We start from the raw sequence: 16,118 nt of genomic DNA, 5'->3' as shown, positions 1-16,118 counted from the left end.
GAGATGGGACTGCACAAGAAGTTCTCCACAAGGTACCAAAAGGTTAAAAATTCAAAAGTGTTTATTTCAGTCCAAAATACACAGTAATAAGAACCCAACACACACAACAGTACCCCCTACAGGGTATGCTGGCCCAGTACGATAACCACATTGCTTTATGAACTCCCAGACACTTTACACAAGGGAGAGAGGTATAGCATGGGTTTTAGCACCGACAGCGGCGTAACTGCTCCGACGCTCTTCGAGATTTTAAAAAACTAAAAAGAAAGAAGAGGGAGGGTAGAACATTAAGACTAGTGCGCCTCAAACAAGGTGTTTGGTGTTGAGAACCTGAAGTGAAAATTATTTCAGGGAAAGCAGACGGAATCCCAGGTTAGATATCATAGGCGTCCTTGAATAAGAAAGTTTTGAGTTTAGTCTTGAATAGTACTGTTTAGCCAGAGGTTCATCTCCAAAGGAAACAGATAAAATATTGTAATGAGCAGGATTCAATCAGTAACAGCCTTGAACAGATACTTCAAATTGTCCCATTCACAAACAGGTAAGGATTTGCTGTTCCCCAGCCAGATAAACAACTGAGGGAAAACAGTCATCCAGGAAAAAAGGAAAAGAAAATCCAAAAAGAATGTCCGGTTTAAACAGTCCTTCCTTTGCACTCACAGCCTTATATATCTTTCTTATATTTGTGTCAGCAAACACAACAAACAGTTCTTTGTGCAAAAAGTTCAAACAGTTTTAGAGCCAAAAGGAAAAAAAACCCCACTAGTTCATCAACTGTGGAACACATCCACAACTTCTCTGTTAGAATGTTGTGGCATGAACCAATGGAGATGTTGCATTCCTCTGCCAATTCTCTAATAGTTAATCACTGATTGGTGTGAACAATAACCCTCATCAATTGACGTTGATGGTCTTCCAGTTTGCGAATCGTCTTCTACTGATTCATGACCACTTTTGAAGCGTGAATACCATTCAAAACACCTTCCATGACTCATGACATATTTCTGTAGCGGTCTTACCCAATTTAAAACAGGACTTCATGCTGTAGCGCTGCTCATTGAGGTTGCACATGATTAAAACTAGCCGATCACGAAAACACACTTTCACAAAAACTGCTGTAGTTTGGAGACAAAACCAGATATCAACAAACAGAAAAAAGGAGGTTACTTGTGAGGTTTCAAGCTACTCAACATTGCCTAGTGCATCTGAGAAGAACTTCCAGTTGGTGTGCAATTCAAACATCCTACCATATGGCTGTCCTGGAAATTTTTGAACAGAACTTGTATGCACTGCAAAGCTAAAAGAAATATAAATGCATTTCCTCATGTACTGTACAAAATATATATTTTGATGAGCAGCTTATAAATTGAAATAATGACATCCAAGATGTATATTTCCCAAAAACCGACAGAGAAAAATCAAAGACTTTCTCCAAATGAATGGGCAGGAAAAACTCTGTATAATTCCTGCTGAGGGGGGGGGGCAGCAAAACAGCAGACACAGCTGTATGTTGTACTCTGTCAGCAGCAGTACACAGAAATTGTCTTTTCTGTCTTTCAATTTTATTTTAGAGCCACCGCAAGTATTCTTTTTTTCTCCTTTTAACTACTGTAAGCTGTCATGCCTTTGAAATTTCCTGAATCAAAGAGAGGGAAGAGGGCAGGAAACAGATTGGTGAGGTTAGTTCTAGGGGTGGGGTCCATTGCCTTTTGATGCATGCTTATATTATTCTGGGAACGGAGAGAGAGTGCGTGCAAGGAATTCTGCTCCCTTTGAGCATCATTTAAAAATCAATATAGTATGGAAAAATGTTATTACTCCAACAGATAGTAATAATGTTGTTTACTGCTGACAAAATACACAGAATTTAAAGTCTTTTTATGCATTGAACTCTCTGGAGTAGCTTTGGAAACCTAGAGGCATTTTGGTTAACTCTGTGTCTCTCAAACTTTATTTTTAGCTCCGGCACTCTAAACCAGGGGTGTCCAATGTCAGTCCTCGAGGGCCGCAATCCAGTCGGGTTTCAGGATTTCCCCAATTAATATGCATGAGATCTATTTGCATGCACTGCTTTCATTGTATGCTAATAGATCTCATGCATATTCATTGAGGAAATCCTGAAAACCCAACTGGATTGCGGCCCTCGAGGACCGACATTGGACACCCCTGCACTAAACAGAGCAAAAGGGTTTTTTTGCAGCACATTATAATTGACATTATAAAATTGCAAAACCAACAAAAAATTAAATTTAGAGCATTATTTATTTACCACTTCTTCTACAAAGCCGAGCTAGCAGCTGCCGCATGGTAACGGCACCGAAGCCCTTAGAGCAAGGGTAGGGAACTCCGGTCCTCGAGAGCTGTATTCCAGTCGTGTTTTCAGGATTTCCCCAATGAATATGCATTGAAAGCAGTGCATGCACATAGATCTCATGCATATTCATTGGGGAAATCCTGAAAACCCAACTGGAATATGGCTCTCGAGGACCGGAGTTCCCTACCCCTGCCTTAGAGCTCTAAAGGGCTTTGGGGCTGTTGGCGCATGGCAGCTTCTAGCAGGGCTTTGTAGAAGAGGGGGTTAAAGTTCTATGTATGAGCAATTGTAACAATGGTAAAACTAACCCCCCCCCCCTTTTACTAAATCACGATAGTGATTATTAGCACGGGGAGCTGTGCTGAATGCTCTGCGCTGCTCCCAACACTCATAGTGTTCCTATGAGCGTTGGGAGCAATACAGAGAGCATTCTGTGCAGCTCCCCACACTAATAACCACTATCACGGTGTAGTAAAAGTGGGGGGTTAAAATAGGTAGAATAGAATTGCTAATAAATGTGATGGATGTGCTTGTTTTTTTTAGCACAAAATTACTCAAAGCGCGACTTGATAGTCGGCAAGCAAACATGCATTTCATCATCCACCATCTACAATTGTTCTCTTTTTTTTTTTTTTTTTATCTTTTTGTTTTGCAGTTAAAATGAAGTCACAACATAAACAGTCATAATAGACAGTTCAATAACAAGGAACAAAAGTTTTTTGAAACAAGAAAGTAGCATTTCTGATATTTTCTCCCCTCCACCCACCCACTCTCCCGAACCAGGTGTGTACCAAAATTAGTCATAATCTCTCCACAATGAACAAAGGATGAGGAGCTCAGCTAGAAGAAAAAGTAAAATTATTTACAAGTTAAGCAAATAACTGCATGCTGCAATCGTTCTATCGTTCTCTTTTTTTCAATTTAATTTCTGTCAGAGCTTAAAATCCAAGTTCGCAGACATAAAGAAGATTCATACAGTAACGAAGCCTTGATTGCTTTGTTGCTCAAATTAGGATAACTGCTACATAAAAAATAAAAATAAGACGACTTGCCACTAGTTTTCAAGGACTAATCACGTCAAAGAATGATGCTTGTCTGGGTGGTTCCATCCTTACACATACATATGCTCATAATATTGACAGACTCTTGTGTACACGACGTATATGTCATCTATTATAGTGAATACTTATGAAGATAATTTTTAAATTAAAAGTAAAATTATGGAATCTCTCATGGCACACAGTTTGAGAGACACTGGTCTAACTCAGCAGTCATAAACGTGTCTTTGAAGTACTGATTTAAACGTAACAATCTATCAATATCATATAGCAAAACAACAATGTAAATACATTCTTGCAGGACAATGGCTCCTAGAAACTTTCAACTAAAGAAACATAGAAACATGACGGCAGATAAAGGCCAAATGGCCCATCTAATCTGCCCATTCACAGTAACCATTATCTCTTTCTCTCTCGGAGAGATCCCAAGTGCCTATCCCAGGCCCTCTTGAATTCAGACACAGTCTCTTGTCTGCACTACCTTTTCTGGGAGACTGTTACATGCATCTACCTCCCTTTCTGTAAAAAAGTATTTCCTCAGATTACTCCAGAGCCTATCACCTCTTAACTTCATCCTATGCCCTCTCATTACAGAGTTTCCTTTCAAATGAAAGAGACTCGACTCATGCACATTTACATTACATAGGTATTTAAATGTCTCTATCATATCTCCCCTCTCCTGCCTTTCCTCCAAAGTATACAGATTGAGCTCTTTAAGTCTGTCTCCATACGCTTTATGATGAAGACCCTGCACCCTTTTAGTAGCCTTCCTCTGGACCGTCTCCATCCTTTTTATATCTTTTTGAAGGTGCGGCCTCCAGAATCGTACACAATATTCCAAATGAGGTCTCACCAAAGTTTTATACAGGGGCATCAATTCCTCCTTTTTTCATACTAGCCTTACAGCCTTTTGGAAGAACTAGTGCGTGGAATATCTTTCGGCATCTGATATAAAATAAAAAGATTGCCAGTTAAACCACTACATATATAAAAATTGATTTACTAAACAGGACCCCATGACTAACAGAAGAACTCTGGAAAGCTGTCACTTTTTGTGACCACTGCTGCTCATGTTACTAAGTAAAAAATTTAAAATTAAAAAAAAAAAAATAAATAAATATATATATATATATATATATAAAGACTTTCCTGCAATCATGTAAAAAACCAACCTCAATAATAGTCCCCCCGGTGCTCACACAGACCCAGGACTGGTTTTCAGCAGAACAGAAAACATCCAGCGGCTAGCATATGGTTTTTCCTTCAATCTGTGTCCAAAGTGCCATCACTAGAGGAGCCGCGGCTTGCTGATATTTATGTCACAATGTGGCAGATGTGTGAAGCCTGCCTTTAGGTAACAAGTCTTTAGCCACTGGCGTCTCCCGGGAGCGCTGTCGTTCTAGGACGGACTTGCCAACAAAGAACCTTATCAGTCACCGAAAAAGGGATCGCCGTCAGAAATAGCCACATCGGCTCCAGCAGCATAAAATTAAAATCTTGCACGAGATAATGGTCTGTAAAGCTGGGACAAACCTGCGGGGAACCCTATCTTTAAACTACAGAGCTATAAATATAAATAAATCCTAATCGTCACAACGTCAAATGCATAATCCTACGTTTAAATTACAATACTTGGCAAGCTACAAGCATTAAAAAACAAATAAATAAAAAAAACTAGATGCCAACGAATGCAGATAAAGAGTACAAACCGGACATACTAGTTATATCGTTTCCAAGTTCATTGCAACACACTGTGGAAAAGCAAATCCGTTTCGGTTAGACGTTCAGTAAACGATTAAACATTTAACACCCGCCCACATGAACGAAATAAGTCGGGTGTCACATGAACTCGAACTCAAACTCGAGTACCTGGCGTTCCTGTTCACCTGCTGCGTGTGACCTCCGGATCTACCAGCCCAGGGATCCCTGAGAGCCTTTGATCATTTCCGGTTTGCTGCTGAACTCCTTGCAGCTTGCTCTAAGGTCATTCCAGCACACTGCAGCTGACAGCTCCCTCCCCCCCCCCCCTGGCCTTTGCTTACACGCTGCAGTAAATTACGCAGCATTTCCGGAGGACTCGCATACACCTGAAGGGAACTAATGCAGTGGGTTCAAAAGTGCTAGGCATCCTTAGTACTGTATATCCAAGGGGCTTGAGCACCTCGATATTGAGCAATCCATGGAGAGGTCATTCGTGCTGAGTTTTGAAAAGTTGACTCCCATGAATACATTGACAGTATAAAGACAAGAAAGAACACCAGTTGGCTTATTTGCTAAACTTTTAAGAAAGTTAACCATAATAATATTAATAATAAGTCCTTTAATGATGTATGGAGTCCATTGACTAATTTTATTGCATTATAATTAGGGTTATGTTTCTTCTTTCGATTTCCATTAGAGTCCTTGCACATCCAGGGAGGGTGGGGGGAATGTATTTTAAGGACTTAAATTATTTCATTATAATATTGAAACCATATCATATGTATTATTATTTTAATAATCAAGATAAGGGGAGAAAATGTTTGTTTAATGTAATATTTGTATAATTAATAGTGTGTTTTTATGCAGTTTGTATTACACTATCAAAGTTTAAAAATCAATAAAGATCAAAAAAACAGAATGTTTGTTAACCACACATCAAATCTCACGTTTTGCAGCTCTGTGCCTGTCTGGATATAGGAGTAGCTTATCAATGAGCTAACTAAAACTAGTGCTTAGTCATAAAGTAGGGACATGACCCTTTATCCCTTTACCATTTTGTTTGGGGAGGAGGTCTAGCTAAATCAAACTGTGCTCTCTACTTTGTGATGCCCTGTGGGATAAAATGTTGCTTCTACCATGTCCCCTGCTCCCTCCTCTGTTCTACTGCCTGTACTTATACTGTCTATATAATACTGTACTGAACACTAGTAAATTCTTATTTCATATGCTTCCTGGTAATTTATGGTATAAACAGGGGGGGGGAGTTCCTGTTTCTACACTGCATGTTCTTTAACAGAGACTGGAACACACAAAAAAATTTAGTCTAAGCCTGCAATGCTTATAGTACATACATACATTTTAAAAGCACTAGGAGCAGGACTACAGAAGATAAACAGAAATAGGTCTAGAGGTGTGGCCCTGATCAATTTTCAGAGGATTGTGTTTGTGAGGAGCTAGCTAAGCTAAAGGGCAACAAAGGGTTGGAGCTGGGTGGCGTACATCCAAGGATGCTGAAGGAACTTAGGGAAGGTCTGGCAGCTCCGCTTGGCTGACCTTTTCAATGCTTTTCTAGTCAGGAGTGGTACCAGAGGACTGGAGAAGGTCAGATGTGGTCCCTGTCTACAAAAGTGGTAGTAAGGAAGAAGTAGGGAACTATAGACCCGTAAGACTGATTTCTGTGGTAAGCAGAGAACCAGCATTTGGAGTTACACTGCACCGGGAGATGCCCCTGATGAAGGCTATGAAATGGGGCTTTGTAGGGCGATCAGCTGGCACCCCGTAGAAACCACAGTGGTCAGCAGATAAGTTCCTATACTTTGAGTAATCTTATGAATTATGGTAAAACTGATAAGATTGAGTATCACAGGAACTTCTCAAATGATGTCAAATTAGATGCGATTTCAAATTTTTGATCTTAAATTCTTCAGATTTATTATTTAAGACACCAGGGCATTTGGCCTGCTAGCTAGGTTTTTTGTAATAACTTAGTTAAAAAGAAAAAAAAAAAACTTTAGCATATTAAATTATAGTTTTTATAGGAGGCTGGCCCACAGGGTGTGTAAAGTGATATTAAGTGGGTAACGTCTGCCGGGCATTTCTGTGCTACTGGTGGTATTGAACCCAGGTGAACTCGCTTTAAAAAGTTTTCCTCTTTGAGTTCCCACCTACTGATTGACACCCTGTAACAGTTGGGCTATCTATACTAGTCATAATGAGCTTGGCAGGCCTGTAACCCTTGTGGTGTTTGAAGAATAAGAGAGCAGGTCTTTACCCAGAGTTTCGAGAAGCAAATTAATGGAAACACTTTTAAAACAGAGAACAGTGAAGTTTCTGGAATTTGATGGATTACAGGACCAGAAGCAACATGGGTTCACTGGAGGTAAGTCTTGTCAGACAAATCTGATCAATTTCTTTGACTGGGTGACCAGAGAGGGTGTCAGGTCAAAAGCGTGCCGGGACAAAGGCGCGAGCAGACAACTGAGCGCAGCGTGGAGGCGCGCACCGAAGAAAAAGACTGTTTTAGGGGCTATGACGGGGGGGTGTGGGGGGGAAACCCACCACTTTACTTTATACAGATCGCGCCGCATTGTGGGGGCGTTTTGGGGAGTTTAGGGGGTTGTAACCCCCCACATTTTAATGAAAACTTAACTTTTTCCCTGTTTTTAGGGAAAAAGTTACATTTTCACTAAAATGTTGGGGGTTACAACCCCCCAAACCCCCCACAACACCGCCGTGATCTGTATTAAGTAAAGTAGGGGGGCTCCCCAACAAAACCCCCCGTCGCAGCCCCTAAAAACAGTCTTTTTCTTCGGCGCGCGCCTCCGTCTTGCGCTCAGTTGTCGGCGCGCGCCTTTGTCTTCCGCGTTACTGTCTATGAACCCCAGAGAGTGCGCTAGATGTGGTGTATGTAGATTTTAACAAAGCTTTTGACAGGCATCTAAAAAAATTAACCGAGTGTCCTTGGTATGGGCCCCAAAGTCACGGACTGGGTCAGGAATTGATTGAGTAGAAGGTGACAGAGGGCAGTGGTCAATTGAGATCGCTCTAAGGAAAGGGTTATTACCAGTGGTGTCCCTCAAGGTTCTGTTCTTGGGCCTGTTCTTTTTAACATTTTTGTAAGTGATTTTGCTGCAATAGAGTAGGCACCCCTGATGATGTAAATAATATGTGGAAGGTCCTAGCAAATGTTGAAGAATGGTCTGAAATTTGGCAGCTAGATTTAATGCTAAGAAATGCAAAGTCATGCATTTGAGCTGCAAAAACCTGTGGGAACGGTATAGTTTAGGGGGTGAAGAATGTTTGTGCACAAAAGAGGAGCGGGGCTTGGGTGTGAAAGTGTGTGATGATCTTAAGGTGGCCAAACAGGTTGAAAAGGTGACGGTGAAAGCTAGAAAGATGCTTGGGTGCATAAGGAGAGATATGGCCAGTAGGAAAAAGGCGGTATTGATGCCCCTGTATAAGGTTCTGGTGTGACCTCATTTAGAATATTGTGTACAATTCTGGAGGCCACACCTTCAAAAAGATATAAAAAGGATGGAGTCGGTCCAGAGGAAGGCTACTAAAATGGTTGTCTGTGTCATAAGGCGCATGGGGACAGACTTAAAGATCTCAATATGAATACTTTGGAGGAAAGGCAGGAGAGGGGAGATATGATAGAGACGTTTAAATATCTATGTGACGTAAATGCGCATGAGGTGAGTCTCTTTCATAACCAGAGTTGCCAAGTTACCTTGTTCCAACCTAAAGATTTTGGAATACTCCTGGTTGGGGGAGGGGGGTTGTAGTGCCTGATCTTGCCTATTAAAATCAGCGCTGCTAGTCCCATAATGCATCAGGATAGGGTGGTCAGAAATCCAGGATTGTCCCAAAATCTCCACCCTGGAACCTGGTAACCTGGTATCTGCTTAACCATGCTGTTGTGAAAATGTTGACAGTAAACATAAGAAAAACACAGGATTGAAACAGTTACTAGAGAAAATAGAAAGCTACAGTCAACATGGTTATTTGATAGCTGTTAATGGTATATCAGTGGTTCCCAACCCTGTCCTGGCCAATCGGGTTTTCAGGATAGCCCACATAAGAACATAAAATTTGCTGCTGCTGGGTCAGACCAGTGGTCTATCGTGCCAAGCAGTCCGCTCACGCGGCGGCCCTCTGGTCAAAGACCAGTGCCCTAACTGAGACTAGCCCTACTTGCGTACCAGCAGGAACTTGCCTAACTTTGTCTTGAATCCCTGGAGGGTGTTTTCCCTTATGACAGACTCCGGAAGAGCGTTTCAGTTTTCTACCACTCTCTGGGTGAAGAAGAACTTCCTTATGTTCGTATGGAATCTATCCCCTTTCAATTTTAGAGAGTGCCCTCTCGTTCTCACTACCTTGGAGAGGGTGAACAACCTATCCTTATTTACTAAGTCTATTCCCTTCAGTACATTAAATGTTTTGATCACGTCCTCTCTCAATTTCCTCTGTTCGAGGGAGAAGAGGCCCAGTTTCTCTACTCTTTCGCTGTACGGCAGCTCCTCCAGCCCCTTAACCATCTTAGCCGCCCTTTTCGAGTAGTACCGTGTCCTTCATGTACAGCGACCAGTGCTGGACGCAGTACTCCATGAATATGCACCGAGCAGATTTGCATGCCTGTCACTTCCATTATATGCAAATCTCTCTCATGCATATTCATTAGGGCTAGCCTGAAAGCCCAATTGGCCTGGTGGTCCTCCAGGACAGGGTTGGGAACCACTGGTATAGTTAATTCAGAAGCAGAGACAGAGAAGCCACGGGTATTCAAGGTCATGAGATACATTTTGCTAGTATTACAGAAGCCACAGTTAGGGTTCTCATAACCTTTTCCACTGAAAATCACGAACTCTGCCTGCTCGGTACATGAAAAAATTTACCCCCCCCCCCCCCCCCCCCCCCCCTGAACACTGAATGTTCTGTGTTGCTCCAGTGCTCATAGAAACTCCATGAGCGTTGGAGCAGCACAGGGCATTCAGCATGCCAGCTGGCGCTAAAATATCTTGCGCGGTTTTCTAAAAGAGAGGGTTAGTAATTCATCATTGCGAATCTTAGGAGATGAAATCTTCAGTTGCCAGGCTTCCACGTCATAGATACACAGAGTCAAAATCACTATATTTGGCTATGGACACAGAATGGAAAAAAAGCCTTAGTGAATCAGACTTGATATCTTGAAGGGATAGGTCACAACCCAAGGTCATACTTTCTGCTATTTGAGTGCCCTGATACAAAAAGAATGCTTTTGAAACATCATAAATGTGTTTAAAGCAAGCAGGCAAATATCCTCTGCCCCCACTTCTTCTAAGTGCCAGATGCAGCCAAATAGTCACCCAGAAAGTAAAGCTCAGAGATCATCAGAGCTTATTGGCTGCACAGAGCTGTATAAAGCCTTCCTTAATTGTTGGACACTAGCTTTCACTTAACAAGTGACTTCAAATTCAGTTATGACAGAACCAAGCTAATATAAACATAAGCTATGCATCACCTAAGTGTGAAACGTAAAAAGCTCTTCAATGTTTTAGGGGGAAAAAAAAAACCTGGCAAGTGAAAGAAAATATATTAAGAACAATAAAAACATACCCAATTCTGGGAACCTCTGGACCTGACTTCTTTTTGAGAAATGAACACAAAGGATTTTGTTGTCTGTTAAATCACCTATGGCTCACTAATAAGCTATCTGATGGGACTGTACTTGTATTATTGCTGGCAAGATGACAGATTGCTTCGTTCTCAGATTCTAAACTGAAAGTCTGGTTGAAAACCTCAGGAGTCGATTTAGCCAATTTGTGCTTTCAGATCTTTCAATGCCTCAGTGCTGCTCTGGAAGAAAACCAAGCGTCAGGCCTGCACATGCTTAAAAAATCCATTAATGGAGGCACACAGGACTAGCAAGCAGAAGCTTCAGATTTCATTAATTCTCCTGATAAACAGCTAGGGTTTAAAAATGAAGAACTATTTTAGTCTCAGGAAACCACAGAGCTCAGCAATTGCTGCAGGGAACTCACGTCCTGCTGTGCTAAGAAGGCTGTGTGAGTACAAGCAAAACCAGGCCACTTTCAGAGGCTTTAAAGCAGTGTTGCGCCAAATGTTCTCTTCACAAAAATGCTGCCCCTGCATTTGTATACTGAAATATTTCTCAGCTGAGAAAGTAAAGAGGCCTTTTTGCTATGCTGCATTAGGTGCTAACACATGCCGAATGCAGCTTAAAATGGTATAGTGCAGGGGTGTCCAACCTGCGGCCCGAGGGCTGCATGTGCCCTGTGAAGTATTTCGTGCGGCCCCGGTCGAAGGCGATGCAGTGTTTTCCTCTGCTGCCCCTGGGTGTTTACCGTCTTGCCGGCTCTTTCCTCTGTCATGCTGCAGCGTTTGCGCGGCCCCAGAAAAAAATTTTTCGGCCAATGCGGCCCAGGGAAGCCAAAAGGTTGGACACCCCTGGTGTAGTGCATCCCGTGATAACTGCTCTGTTGTAATCACTCATTTCATCGTCGACTCTCTGTTCCAGTGTGCACCTGGATACTTGGCTCATGTTGTTGGCACTATATATATATACAATAAACACAAGATGCATAACCATAAGTATAAGAATATTTTCAAACACTTATGGGTCCTTTTACTAAGGTACGCTAGTGTGTCTTAGCGCGCGCTAAATGCTAAATGCGTCCATTATATCCTATGGATACGTTAGCACGCGCTAGCATTTAGCACGTGCTGATTGGGGGGGCGCTAGCGAGCCTTGGAGAAGATGGCAGCTTGAATTTGAGCTCCGGCTGAACACTGCTCTTGAATCGTGAATACACACACTTCCTGTCATCATTACTAGCTGCAAATCTACCGTGTGATTTAGGGATTCTCTCCCTGTATATCCTATCCCACGATGTCTGCAACTAAAGAGGGGGGTAAGCGTACCAAAGTCGATCCACCTTCCCCTGTTAAACCACAGGCCTCTAAGCCTGATGATGTGCCTATGTCTACCCTTCTGGAGGAGCTTCATGCTCTTAAAGACATGCTTTCTGAGACCAATGCGGGTATTGAGGATATAAAGCAAGACATCTCGGTGATGAAAACGGATATATTACATTTCCGTACCCGAGTAGAATCTCTGGAGATCAAGCAACGCGCCACAGACGAAAACATCAAAGATCTGCAGCGCCATTTTAAGCGCGTGGCGATTCTTGAGAAAGAACTCGACGAGGCGAACGACCGGGCCCGCAAACGGAATTTCCGAATTCTGGGCTTAGCGGAGGGTCGGGAAGGTCAGAACCTGATTAAATTCCTACAAGATCATCTTCCTGCCTTGCTTGATTTAACTTTCACTCAGCCCCTTGAAATTGAATCTGCTCACCGGATCAGCTCGCAGCGTGTGCCCCGCGAAAATTTTCCTCGCCCGATAATTGTGAGCCTTCTACGTTTTAACAACACAATTGAAATTATACAAAAGGCAAAGTTGAAGGCACCGCTGAAATTTGAAGGCAAGAATCTTATGTTTGTCCCGGATCTTAGCAAAAATTCGGCGCGGCTACGAAAACAACTGCTTGAGTATCGACCCAGACTCAAATCTCTTAATGCCCGTTTTGGGATGTTTTACCCTGCTCGAATGCGTGTCACAATCAACAATCGCACTAAAGATTTCACCGATCCCAATCAACTTGCTGACTTTTTGGAAACCATTTCTCCTAGTGCAATTGATGCTACTTGAACTTTTATTTACATGAATAATTGTTATTTCTCTTCTATCTGACTGTCACTGACCTTTTCTGTGTACATATCACACTGCTGATATTTTCCTTGTTCTTCTCCTCCGTGGACTGTCTTTTTAGTACAGTGCACCCTTTGCACACTTTCTCTGTATGAAGAGAGCTGCATTTGACTTTTGTTTTCTATGTAATTGTTGTGTACTCTCACTCTCTGGTGACATTTTCATTAGTCTCTGACCTTGCTCTAGCCTATCTTAAATGACTACTGATTTTTCCTTTTCCTTTTTGCAATTTTTTTATTTTTAGTTGGAGCCTAATGTTTTATGCTTTTCCCTTTTTTATATCTGCTTTCTCCCTTACTACATATACAGGATGTATAGATGCTGCAGTCCTATTTCTGTTTCTCTCCTTATAATGACTGCAAAGTTTTTCTTTTAATTAACACAATTGGTCTTGATAGATGTGTATTGGTGGTTATGTTACTGATACAGTGTTCGGTTGTGGCTCGTTCTGGCTTGTTGTTTTTTTCCTTCTCTCTCACCCGTTTTCTTTACTCCTTTGACCAATGAGTTTGCATTGGTCTTGGGAGTATATTATATATAGAAATGCCAAGTATCTTTGTATACTCTTACACAGTAATTGCATTATATTTTCATACATGCTGTTATGTCTTTCAAATGTGTTTCTCTTAACGTAAAAGGTTTGAATAACCCCTTGAAAAAAACCAAAATACTCCAATATTTGAACCAGTTACATCCTGATGCTGTTCTTTTACAAGAAACGCACCTTGATGCTTCAGAATCTTCCAAATTCCTTTGTAACTGGGCCTGGCCTCCTATTTTTTCACCTGCTCAAGATAAAAAAAATGGTGTCTTAATTCTGATAAGGAGGCATCCAGATCTTATGATAATGGATCAAGCCTGTGACACTGAAGGTCGTTGGGCCAGAGTAACTATATCTCATCGTCAATCTTCCTTGACTATATATAACATATACGGTCCCAATAAAGATTGTCCTGCATTTTTTCATGAGCTGGCAGACTCCATTACCTCTGTAGATGCATCACCAATTCTCCTTGGAGGTGACTTTAATCTTGTCTTAGATCCGACAATAGATAGGCAGTCATCTGCCTTACACAAACCAACTAAGGCCTGGACTGCGTTGCTGGATATTATTCAACATTTAAACCTATGTGATCCTTGGAGAATCTCTCATCCAACCAAACGTCTCTTCACTTTTTTTTCATCACCTCATTCATCTTTTTCACGAATTGACTTTTTTTTAACATCAGCCTCCTTACTCTCTAGTGTGACCCATACTAGCATTCACTCCATATTAGTGTCAGACCATGCTTTGATAACACTGCACAACAATTTTTTGGTTAAGTCTTGATTCCTGAAAAGTTTTTGGTGATTATGACAGGTACCAACTTGGTATGCTCAAATATGGTTTTGGTTTTACTGCATCACGTAAGAACTATGAGAAATAGACATTTTTATGTTTACTGACAATAAAATATATAGTCAAGTTTACGTTCGCACAAGCGACTAAATGAAACAGAATTAAAAGTGTTTTGCTCCCGAGTTTCTTTTATATTCAGTGTCTGGTGCATCACGTTGTAGCATCCAACAATAGTCGGCAAGCATTGACGGATTCCAATTGCCCTGGTATCGTTTCTCCATCGTAGCTATGTCTTGATGAAACCTTTCACCGTGCTCGTCACTCACAGCACCGAGATTTGCGGGGAAGAAGTCCAAGTGTGAATGGAGGAAATGAATCTTGAGTGACATATTGCACTTCATTCTCTTGTATGCTTTGAGAAGTTTGTCTACCAGCTGAATGTAGTTTGGGGCTCTGTAATTGCCCAGAAAATTGTCAACAACGTCTTTCAAGGCTTTCCAGCCAATTTTTTCCGGCCCAACTAACAGATCTTCAAATCGCTTGTCACTCATAACATGTCTGATCTGGGGGCCAACAAAAATACCCTCTTTGATCTTGGCATCAGTTATTCTTGGGAACATCTGTCTTAAATAACGAAAACCTTCCCCTTCCTTGTTCATTGCTTTCACAAAATTCTTCATGAGTCCCAGTTTAATGTGAAGAGGAGGCAAAAATATCTTTGTCGGGTCAACAAGCGATTCATGTGCTACATTTTTCTGTCCTGGAACTAACTTTTTACGGAGTGGCCAGTTCTTTCTAGAATAGTGCGACTCTCTGTCTCGGCTGTCCCATTCGCAGATGAAACAGCAGTACTTTGTATAGCCAAGCTGCAGTCCTAGTAACAGAGCAACGACTTTGAGGTCTCCACAGATATTCCAGTTATACCTGGTATACTGGACATACTTTAGTAACATTTCCATATTCTCATATGTTTCTTTCATATGTGCTGCATAGCCAACAGGTACTGAAGGATAAACGTTGCCATTGTGCAACAGAACAGCTTTCAGGCTTAACATTGACGAATCAATGAAAAGACGCCACTCTTCCGGGTTGTGATCACAACCAAAGACCGAGAACAATCCTTCAATGTCACAACAGAAACAGAGACTGTCGACTTGTGCAAAAAATTTGGTTATATCATGATGCCGGTCTCGAAACACAGAAATTTTCGTACCTGGTGATAGCAAACACCATTCCTGCAGTCTCGAACCTAGCAGCTCAGCTTTTGCTTTTGACAGACCCAAATCTCTGACCAAATCGTTCAATTCGGACTGTGTTATCAGATGTGGATCGCCTGATGAGGATGGTTCAAAATCCGGGTCAATGTCACTGTTAGAACCCTGCACTGCAGTTTCTTCATCTGGTTCGTCTAAGGTCCAATCCTCTGGTGGTTTCGGAACTGACGACTGTCATCATGTGGCATGGGTCTCATTGCTGAAGGCAGATTAGGATATTCAATTGACTTCTTGTTTTTGGCAGAGAAAACCAGACACATTAGTCAAACAGAAATAAACAGTCCGTCACATGGTCTTTCTGTTCTCGCCATATCATCGGAACAGCAAATGGCATCGTCTTTCGAGTACCTCTGAGCCAGGCTCTCAGACTAACAGCACATGTTGCACAGCAAATGTGAGGCGCCCATTGCTTGTCTTGATCACCTATTTTGCAGCCAAAATACAGATGATAGGCTTTCTTTACAAGGGCAGTCATCGAACGTCTCTGAGGCGTAAGTGTATATTCCCCACAGATATAGCAGAATGTGTCGCGGCTGTTACGACACCGACGAGACATATTGCCCGACACCAAAAACGTCTATAGCATCAAGCTTACTTACTGTTATATTGCTACAGCTACTATACTACTATACTTTACTATACTGATACTATATACACACAC

General features: G+C 41.7%; 1 protein-coding gene across 1 annotated transcript in view; it reads right to left on the bottom strand.

Annotated features, from left to right (window-relative positions):
- Window positions 1-5,263, bottom strand: part of PACSIN2 (protein kinase C and casein kinase substrate in neurons 2) — a 147,520-nt gene extending 142,257 nt beyond the window's left edge. The window contains exon 1 of the mRNA XM_033951359.1: window positions 5,242-5,263. The gene's annotated coding sequence lies outside the window, so the exon portion shown is untranslated. The remainder of the gene's footprint in view (window positions 1-5,241) is intronic.
- Between the last annotated feature and the right edge of the window lie 10,855 nt (window positions 5,264-16,118).

This window comes from Geotrypetes seraphini, chromosome 7 (assembly GCF_902459505.1).
Source record: "Geotrypetes seraphini chromosome 7, aGeoSer1.1, whole genome shotgun sequence".
In the NCBI taxonomy this organism is placed as follows: Eukaryota; Metazoa; Chordata; class Amphibia; order Gymnophiona; family Dermophiidae; genus Geotrypetes; species Geotrypetes seraphini.
Note: the sequence above shows the minus strand (reverse complement) of the source record. Positions and strands in the feature narration are given on the sequence as shown.